At 46.7% G+C, this 10,705-nt stretch overlaps 1 non-coding gene across 1 annotated transcript; it reads left to right on the top strand.

Moving 5' to 3' along the window:
• The first annotated feature begins 8,713 nt into the window (after positions 1-8,713).
• Positions 8,714-8,821, top strand: LOC128572166 (U6 spliceosomal RNA). Its single transcript, XR_008376078.1, has one exon. It is a non-coding gene; the product is annotated as a U6 spliceosomal RNA (small nuclear RNA).
• The last annotated feature ends 1,884 nt before the right edge of the window (positions 8,822-10,705 follow it).

Here is a 10,705-nt window from a genome sequence, read left to right as displayed (position 1 = left end):
TAAATAAGTTACAATGCAGTTTCTGGCTTACTCTGAAGGGGTAAAGTGAGGTGTGGCGTAGGCCTGGGTGGCAGGGCACCTGCTGTGTGTTGGAATGTGGTTTGAGTTTTTTGACTCTCTCTATGTGCACATGTAGCTCTCTCCCTTAACTCCTTCTGTGACGCTGGACAATTAATGAGTAAGGACAGCGGGAAGGGCGACAGCAGCAACTTCAGCCCTGATTAGTGTCCCAAGAATTTGACTTGGACCATCGAGTTTTATTTATGAATTTAATGTATTTATTTATTTTTTGAGACAGAGCCTCAAGCTGTCACCCTGGGTAGAGTGCTGTGGCATCACAGCTCACAGCAACCTCCAACTCCTGGGCTCAAGCGATTCTCCTGCCTCCACCTCCCAAGTAGCTGGGACTACAGGTGCCCGCACAACGCCCGGCTGTTTTTTGGTTGCAGCCGTCGTTGTTGTTAGGGAGGCCCGGGCAGGATTCAAACCCACCAGCTCAGGTGTATGTGGCTGGCGCCTTAGCCCCTTGAGCCAAGGCTGGCGGCTTCCAACCCAGCCAGGTTACAGGCTGTAACCTGTGTGCTACGGGTGCTGAGCCCTGGCAAGCTTTATTTTTTAAAAATGCAATACAGAGCGGGCGGCACCTGTGGCTCAAAGGAGTGGGGTGCCAGCCCCCTATGCCAGAGGTGGCGGGTTCAAACCCAGCCTCGGCCAAAATGAAAACTGCAAAAAAAATGCAAGACAAAGTATAATTGATGTTTCTGGCTGTGCTGTGGGTCAAGTTCTCTGACTTACAGCCCCTAAGGAGAACAGCAAGAAAGAAGCTAATAAGAGGAAAGAAGGTTAATGGTACAATGGAGAGAAATAGAGAAAAATTAAAATTGGGAAATATACAAAAAGGAGATGGTGTTAGAAAAATTGAAGATAAAAGGATTCACTTAAAGAAAAAAGTGAAAGACGGGGCGGCGCCTGTGGCTCAGTCAGTAAGGCACGGACCCCATATACTGAGGGTGGCGGGTTCAAACCTGGCCCCGGCCTAACTGCAACCAAAAAATAGCCGGGCGTTGTGGCGGGCACCTGTAGTCCCAGCTACTCGGGAGGCTGAGGCAAGAGAATCGCTTAAGCCCAGGAGTTGGAGGTTGCTGTGAGCTGTGTGAGACCACGGCACTCTACCGAGGGCCATAAAGTGAGACTCTGTCTCTACAAAAAAAAAAAAAAGAAAAAAGTGAAAGAAAAAAATGAGAGAAAATATAGAATACTAGAAAGTGAGAGAAGGAAGCAAAACGAAAGATTAAGCTTTGGAAATGAGACAATGAAACATTTATTTCTTCCTTTTTGAGACAGTGTCTCACTCTGTTACCCTTGGTAGAGTGCCATGGCATCATCACTCACAGCAACCTCAAACTCTTGGGTTCAAGTGATCCTCTTGCCTCAGCCTCCCGAGTAGCTGAGACTACAGGCGCCCACCCCAACGCCCGGCTATTTTTAGAGATGGTGTCTCACTCTTACTCCGGCTGGTCTGAAACTCCTGAGCTCACACAATCCACCAGCCTTGGCCTCCCAGAGTGCTGGGATTACAGGCGTGAGCCACCGTGCCCAGCCTATGAAACACATAGTTCTAAAACCTCTGAGCTCCACACTCCCACTGCCCACTACGAGGCACAAGGCTTATGGAAACACTGTCCAGGTCTCTATGGAATCAGCACCCCGCACCCCCAACATTCACACAGGGTGGCAGGCAGTGTCAGGGAAGTTGGAGTCTGTGCAGGTAGCTTTTCTGTCCTCTAACTCCCTGGCTGTCCCCTTCCTCTCTGAAAGACCTAGCACCTCCCTAGTCTCCTTAGCAAAGGGCAGACGCTGGACTCTGCTGAGCCCTCTGATGTTGTCATCTCCCAAACATTTTCATAAGATAGCAAGTTAGGGACCCGCGTTCAAAGGGAGGATTTAGTCTATTTACAGATTCCTATCAGTGGGTGGCCAACTTAGTTTCAATCTTGATAGAGGACAGGAAAACAAGAAGGCCAGCTTGCTTAATCAAAGGTTTTCAAATATCCATTTGGAAAATACACGGAGTTTTGAGGAAAATCCCAAACATGCTTTCTGCGGGGTCTGTGCTCCCTTCTAAGTCCCACGATTAACACCATTTATGCTCTAGATTTTACTTTTCTGAGGCTGTAGAAGGAACGAGAGAGGATTCTACAATAGCTACAAAAGAACTTTAAGCAAATGCTTTTTAGTCATTTAAGGACTTATTTTTGTCTTTTTACCTTAAAACAAACAAAAGCCACTGCGTTTTCTCAAAATGAATGGAAAAAAAAAAGAGTAACATCCTGGAAGAGTGTATACTAAGCATGCTGAACGCAGCATCTTCACCTTCCAACTTTTAACTCTTTAATTGAAGTATAGTTTTAAGATAATGAAGTTACAATTTCTTTTTAAATTTTCCAAATGTCCAGAAAGCACAGCAACCAAAATATGAAACACCCACAAAAAACAAGCATCAATTTTGGCGTCTTTATTTTCTCTGCCACGCCACCATTCTCCTCCCACCTTCATCCCTCAGCCCGGCCTCATTACAAATAAGACAGAGTGAGGGGTCTGGGTGTTGCCTTTGTGATGAGAACACACAGGGAAACCACCAGCATTGGGTGCCACCCAGGGTCATAACACAGGTGCTCGTGGGATGTCCAGGTCCCCACTGGCCTTCAGCAAACACCATCAGATTCATCACCATACCCAGGTGAGCAAAGCAGGTAGAACCATTATGATCCTCTTTACCTCTTTTTTTTTTGGAAAAACAAAAGCAGAGCAGTGGGAAGATAGGTCAAAGGTCACACACACCGTGGGAAACTCAAACTAGTGGCAGTGGTACAAACTGCTGTGGCTCTGGCATGCCAGGGCACCTGGGACGGACATAGCGGTTGCCAGATGTCCTGTGCCGTTACAACAGGGCCTATACCTTGGTCCTCACGGCCTGCCCCATATCCTCAGTGATAAGGACATACAACTTTGGAGTGGCCCTTAAACTCAAAAGTACAAAAGATAGGAGGGCAGACACTGGTATTTTTCTGCAAGGCTTTTACATTTTCCCATGCTATATGGTACAAATGTTTTGTGTAATTTTCCAATAGCCATGAGTGAAGATGTTATATAATTAATTATAACTGTAGCATGAAGAAATTAAAGGCCATAACAGGCTTATCAAATATTTGGACTCAGCTAAAGAGACACAGAAACATAAGCACTCAAGATGTGGCCAGCCAATTTCTATAGAGTCTTTCCCTTCAGGGTCTACCCTCCTTTGCTTGGTGCATAAGGCCTTTTGTAATCTGTCCCCAATCTACCTTGTACCTTTCTCATGGTTCCAGCCACTGCCTGTTTGCATATATCATTTGCTCCAGCCCGCTGGCTGGTGTGAGCCCACTGCCAAGGCTCCTGTGTAGCCCTCTCAACTCATTTCTGTCAGCCTCCCACATTTCCTGCTTATCCAATCCCAATTCCTGTAAAATCTAGTGGACACACTGCTCCTTGGAGAAGACCTTCATCACCCCAGTCTTCTGAACCCCAAACTTGTCCCAGTCTGGTCAGTCTCTTGGTTTATGAATCCATTCAAACAGCCTCCCTTGCCAGTCTATAACCTGTGTATGTCCCGAGTCTCTCTGAGACTCCGTCCTCTTACAATATGAACATTGTGATACCTACCTCAGTGGTATTTCAGATGATGAAGTAAGGCAATCCACGCAGTGGCTCACCGTGTCTGGAATAGTGGTGGCCCCCCAAAGGCATTTTATCCCTCCCTGTGCCAGACACAGCGCTAGGCAGTGGAGAGGGCAGCAAGGGAAAGAGTTCCCAGCACACGCCTGGCATGGCACAGTGGTGACATGATAAAATGCCTTTGGGGGGCCACCACTATTCCAGACACGGTGGATGTGCATCCCTGTGACTTACGCACACTACAGCCCACTTTATAAGCGTAAAGGAGAGAGTGCTGTAAAGATCTAAGAATCTGGGCAGTAGGAAGTCCAGTGAGTCTCAGCGAGAATGCAGATGTGAGCAGAGGCCATACCCAGAGCAAGACAGATGTGGTTTCTGTCTTCAGGGAGTGAGTAGAACAGATAAGACACAAATGCACTTGTTTTACAATACGACTCACTTGGCATTTGACACATGTTATCTTGAGTTGTTGGTTATCTATTTACATGTACGTCTTGTCCCCCTATCAAGATGGTAAATTTATTGAAGGAGGAGGGCCTGTATCCAATTCTCTTCTGTCCCCTGCATGACCAGAGTGATGCACAAAGCAGATATCCAATATTTATTGCTAATTACCTAAAGGATTGATTTTTCCTCTGCAGTAAAGACTTCATTGTGCAGATCCTGTTCATCGATGGGGTTCGATGGCTTTCACGGTGCAATCAGATCAAGATGTGGAAAATGAACACACAGACGCTCACTGCTCTGTGGATAGCAGGGCCCCCTCGTCTCTCCTGGATATAACTTCATCATTATTTGGGGTTATATAAAACAAGCTCAGACACCATCATACCACCAACCCCTAGCTAAAGTTATCCATTGGTTCTCTGAATTGCATTTTCCAAGGAACTAATGGTAATGACACCTTATCCCATTTAACCCTGACAAGATGCTATAAGACAAGAACTATTTCCATCCCCATTTTATAGACAGGAAACCAAGGCACCGAGAGCTTAGGCTACTTGCCCAAAACCAAGGTAAGTGGGGAGCTGAGATTTGAACCCAGGGAGTTTGACACAAAGTAGGGAACACGTAGCTTCTACTCCAGACCATCTGACTCAGGGACAAGAAGACAGCTTGGCCTCTTCTAACAAGAATGCAGTGGTACAAAAGAACAGTAACAGGGGTCAGTCCCCTCTGCAAGCCTCCAAGGGAAGATCTTTATGGCAGAGACTTCTTTTCTCACAGCCACAGTGAGGATAGCCCAGGTTTACAGGGGGCCGTTTTTTCATTGGGCTCATGGCAACTGGGCTATTCGTGCTTCTCTGGGGAACACTGGCTCAGCCTGTCATCAAAGGTCCCTCACCCACGGCCCCCACCCAAGGGCCTCACTCAGGGCTCCCCACTAAGGGCCCCCCATTCTCTGGAGCAAAGACACTGACCCATTTCTTCCCTCCTTGTTGTTCTATCTCTTCTTGGTGATTTTTTTTTTTTAATTTATGATTTTCAGCCCCGCCGGTTGTTAGCCTGCTGTGTTTGGAAATGGTAGATGATTAAACCTCCTGGCCAGGTGTAAATGCAACCTTTGTCACCTGGCGGCTGGGAGAATTACCTTATTGGGCTGCAACCTCCCAGTGGCTCCATACTTTAGGCTTTAAGCAGATTCTCTCTCCCAGGCCAAGGCCAGCAAGCTTCAGGCCTCTCACCGAGTTGCTTTGCCCAGTCCTGAAGCCAGAGGTCCCAGACGTACCACACGGACACAACAACACTGAACAGACTATAAAATTCAAGAAGGATATCAAACTTCTCTCTCTTTTTTCATTTATTTTTATTTATTTATTTTGAGATAGAGTCTTACTTTATCGACTGCGGTGTCACAACTCACAGTCTCAAACTCTTGGGCTTAAGCGATTCTCTTGCCTCAGTCTCCTGTGTAGCTGGGACTACAGGCACCTGCCACAACACCCGGCTATTTTTTGGTAGTAACTGTCATTGTCATTTAGCAGGCCCGGGCCGGGCTCGAATCCACCAGCCTTGGTGTATGTGGTCAGCACTCTATTCACTGAGCTACAGGAGCTGAGCCTCTTTTTTTATTTTTAAAGAATGTTTACTAGGGGCGGCGCCTGTGGCTTAGTCAGTAAGGCGCCGGCCCCATATACCGAGGGTGGCGGGTTCAAACCCGGCCCCGGCTGAACTGCAACCAAAAAATATCTGGGCGTTGTGGCGGGCGCCTGTAGTCCCAGCTACTCGGGAGGCTGAGGCAAGAGAATCGCTTAAGCCCAGGAGTTGGAGGTTGCTGTGAGCTGTGTGAGGCCACGGCACTCTACCGAGGGCCATAAAGTGAGACTCTGTCTCTACAAAAAAAAAAAAAAGAATGTTTACTAGGATAAATAATAAAAATACGTAATCATGGGCTAGGCTTTCACACCTAAACTGAAAGTACATTTGCATTTCTGTTGCTGGTAAGTATTTCCACTAGTCCCTTAACTTGCCTCAGTAGCCACCTTCTGCCCTGAGTCCCCTCGTCCACCTGCCCACTTGTCTATACAGCTCCTGGGTTTGGCCCCAGGGAGCTAAAGCCAGGCAGACAGGCAAAAGTCATCCTCAAGGAAGCAGCTGGAAGAGGCTGCTCATAGAAAGGGGTTTAGAAGCCCCTTCCTTAAGGAAGCCCCCACGGTTAACACCAAGACTACAGGCTGAGAGGTGGAGGCCAACCAGAGCTGCTTGTGCGGTGACAGCACTGAGCCAGGGGACAGGAAGTTCTGGATCTGCGTTAAGGGCACCGGCAGCTCAGTGTGCTGGAGAATCAGCCAGAAGCCTGCTATTGACTTTGTAAGGCCGAGTTCTCACCAACAGACCTGTGCTTCAGGAAGGCTGTTACTGAACAAATAGCAGACAGCAAGTGTGCCTTCCCTGCCAGGCCCCAGCCCCCGAGCCTGGCCAGCGCTCAAGGTGAGCTGAAGGCAGCCAAACCTGTTCTCAGGTTGTCAAAAGTCTCCTTTCAGGCACTGGGTGGCTCTCATTGAATGTTGGTATAGTAGGGATGGAAGTAAAGGTCTACTTTAGTTTTCTGGTAGGCAGTAAATAAATGTTTGTGAAAGACCACATGACTAAATCAATAAATCCATTAACATGTGTTTAGTGAACATCACTCCCCACCCCCCAGGAGTCCAGCTCTGAGTTAACACCCTGTGAGAGACTCAAAGACTTCACCCCCCAACCCCTACAATCTGAGAGACCCGAAGACCTCCCCCAACCCTCCCCACTCCACCCCCCACCCCGCAGGAGCAGCAAACTGGGAGGACAAAGCTAAATCCCCCGGGTCATTTGAAAACAGCCTGGTGCTGAACTATCTCTGCACTTAGAAATTCGCTTTAGCTTTGTCCTATTTTGCTCTTTCCAATGTATGTGACAGATCACACTGCTCTGTGAATTCTGCAAAGGCGTTTGGTTGTGTTTTAACCCACCAGACGATGGTGATGGTCTCAGCAATGGCAGCCACTTTCAATATGCAAGCAAAGAAAGGGACCTCAGCGCCTACCGGTGTAACTCCTTCCATGGGTGGTAGGATGCAGAGGAAGTGAAGAGGAGAAAAGATGATCTCTGCCCGTGGGGAGTGTGCAGGGTCAGGAACAGGCCACCCATGGCTAGAGGAGGTTCCATAAACTGCATCAAAGGCTTTCTTTTAGGGTGGAAACAAGTACCCCCAAGTCAGAAGGAAACATTCCCCGAAGGGTCTTGAAGTTGCTCACGTTTCCCTAGCCCAGGAGGGGCATCATTAAAGAGGCATGTTGGGAAGACTGGCCCACGCAGGGCCATTGCTGAACTGATTGCAGAGGAAAGCGATCAGCCTCCAGGAGGGAAAGTGATGAACAGTGGAAAAGAAAGGGTGGGTGTTAGAGATATTTTTTCCCTCTTAATTGTTTTATTAAATCATAACTGTGTGCATTAATGCATTTATGGGGTACAATGTGCTGATTATATGTATAATTTGGAATGCTTACATCAAACTAGTTAACATAGCCTTCACCTCACTTAATTATTGTGAGACATTTATACACTACTCTTAATAGATTTGACATGTACCCTTACAATATGCACAAAGAAACAAAAATCAGGCCAGGTGTGGTGGCTCATGTCTGTAATCCTAGCACCCTGGGAGGCTGAGGTGGGAGGATTCCTTGAGCTCAGGAGTTTAAGACCATCCTGAGCAAGAGCAAGACTCCATCCCTACTAAAAACAGAAAAGTTAGCCAGGTGTTGTGGTAGGTGCCTGTAGTTCCAGCTACTTGGGAGGCTAAAACAAGAGGATCTCTTGAGCCCAAGAGATTGAGGTTGGTGTGGGCTACGATCACGCCATAGCACTCTACGCAGGGCAACAGAGTAAGACTCTGTCTCAAAAAAAAAAGCAAAACTCAGAATGGATGACAGGTAAGATGTAGGGGACAGTGGCAAAGGGACAAAGGGAAGGTGCAGTGATTGTCCTGAGAGATGGGATGGCCAGGTGTCCTGTGAGTGGCCAGCACTGCCCAGGGCTCTCTGCTTGTGGCTTCAGTATCTTCTTTTCTCCTGCTTCTCGACTAAACCTCATTTTACCGCAGATGTTTTTTCCAACCCAATGACGGCTTACACCACTGGGAGGCTTAGCTTGGAAAGTTTCAATGATTCTCCAAAAGACCACCCTAGATTTTTATGCAGGGGAAATCTGAATAGAAAAATGGACAAGGGTATCCTAAAGAAGAAAAGGGGAAGAAGAAACAACCTTCCTGCTCAGGAAGGAAGGTGGGGGTTTTGATGACAAGCAAGGAGGAATGAGACTTTTCCTAGCCTGGGACAGGAATGGCTTTCTGTGCGTAAAGCCCTCACACTAGATGGGAGGAATACGAGGAGCAGACACCAGCCTGGAAGTGGCCGGCTGAACCAACAGTGCCTTTAACACTAACATTTGTGTAGTGATTAAGGCATATGCTGTGCCCTACGCTGAGCGAGGGTGGGGGGCACCTGTCAAGAGGAACAAAATAGCACTGGCTTCAGCAGCACATCTACTAAAATTGGACCAATTCAGAGAAGATTAGCATGGCCCCTGCGCAAGGATGACACGAAATTCTCATGAGACAAAAACTAATACACACCCTTGGAGAGAACTAATACACACCCAACCCACAGAAGAGAAACACCCACAGGTAAAGCTCAGTTTAACTCAGTTCGGGGGAGAGGGGGAGGGAGAAGTGGGGGAAGGGAGATTAGAGTGTTCTCACCTAGTTGACACAGTGTAATGGAGAATGGCACACCTAGGTGAGGGCCACAACTACACAGCGACCTTACCTAACAAATGCAAACATTGTAACCTAATCATTTGTACCCTCATATTAATCTGAAATTTTAAAAAAGTTGTCAGGGTGTAGAAACATAAACGACTTTTCCATGTTGATATCTACAACCTTCCTGGGTGGGCTTATTGTAACTTTTTTTTTAATTGCTATAACCTATAGGGTTTTTTATATTTAAGAGTACCTCATGGGCAAACAGAATTTTACTTCTCCGTTTCTGATTTGAATGCCTTTTATTCTTACCTAATTGCTTGGGCTCAATCTTTTAGTTCTATGTTAAATAACGTGGTCAGATTAGGTTTCCTTGTTTTGTTCCTGATCGTAGAGGAAATTCTGTAATTGTTATTGAATATAATGGTCTCTCAGGGCTTATTGACATGACCTTATTATGCTGAGATCCATACTTTAGAATGTATATCATTTCAAATTTTTAATCATGAAAATGTGTTTAATTTTGTCAACTGCTTTTAATAAAACTTTTGAGATGATCATATGAAGAACAAAAAAGAAGGAGAACCAAATGTTACCCACAGTCCACACAAGGAAACATAAACACAAATAATCATGATGATTCTTCCTGGAGGGGGTGGAGAATCCCACAGATGAGGAGACACTGGAACAGGATGATGGAGGAGGAAAACACTGGGACACGTACATGCACGTGAACACACCAAACAAAGATGCGGGCAGAACCCCGCCGAGTCGAGGTTCGATGGAAACACATTACAGGCAGGTACAAAAGCAGTGGGGTAAGATGGTGTCCATGGCATGCTCAGAAACTCAGGGAAGTTTCTGAGGCTAGCACTTAGGGTGTGAGGGGGAAGGCCAGGAGGAGGCTGGCCATCCTGTGACACCATTAACTGACCAGGGGCCCATAGGTGAAGCTGCCGGGATGGGTCAGGGAGATGGTGGCAAAACCAACAATTGTGTTTTAGATGTCTTTTCTCACCACCAGTCTCTTTATCATCCCCCACAGCAGCCTCAAAGACCCCCGAAAGCCTTGTCACTTGACCTACCACATATTCCAAGAGCAAAATGGACAATTGAGCTGAAACAGGATTATTTTTGAGTGAGCATTTTCAGATCTCAGCATTTTAATCTGCAGTCACTCATCACTTTGGGAAGTGGTCAGCATTCAGTACTATTCTAAAATGTGACACTCCTAATCTTCACTTTAAAATTATTAAGAGGCTAGGTGTGGTGGTTCATGCCTGGAATCCCAGCACTTAGGGAGGCCAAGGCAGGACAGTATCACTTGAGGCCAGGAGTTAGAGACTAGCCTGAACAACAAAGACCAGCCTGTCTTTCAGAGACAGAGCAGGTTAGCCAGGTGTGATGGTGTGCACCTGCATAGTCCTAGCTATGATGACGCCACCGCACTCCAGCATAGGTGACAGAATTATCTCTAAAATAAAGGTTAAAAATAAAATAAAACTGTTAAGAGACTCTGCTATGGGACAACATGACATTTTAATGTAGGCTAGAAATCTGACACGTGATGGCAGGTAGTCAACAAACCGCCCTGTGATAGGCCACGACAAGTAAAACACAGTCCCTGCCCTCAAGTGCTTCCCAGTCCACTGAGGAAGACAGGTGTGTAAACAAATTGTTACAGCGACGCTGCTGCATATGGGAGAAAAGGCCAGACATCTAATAAGAGCTCTTTATTGCTAAAGTGCAAAG

The sequence above is a fragment of the Nycticebus coucang genome, chromosome 19, assembly GCF_027406575.1.
Source record: "Nycticebus coucang isolate mNycCou1 chromosome 19, mNycCou1.pri, whole genome shotgun sequence".
In the NCBI taxonomy this organism is placed as follows: domain Eukaryota; kingdom Metazoa; phylum Chordata; class Mammalia; order Primates; family Lorisidae; genus Nycticebus; species Nycticebus coucang.
This window is presented reverse-complemented; position numbering and strand designations above follow the sequence as displayed.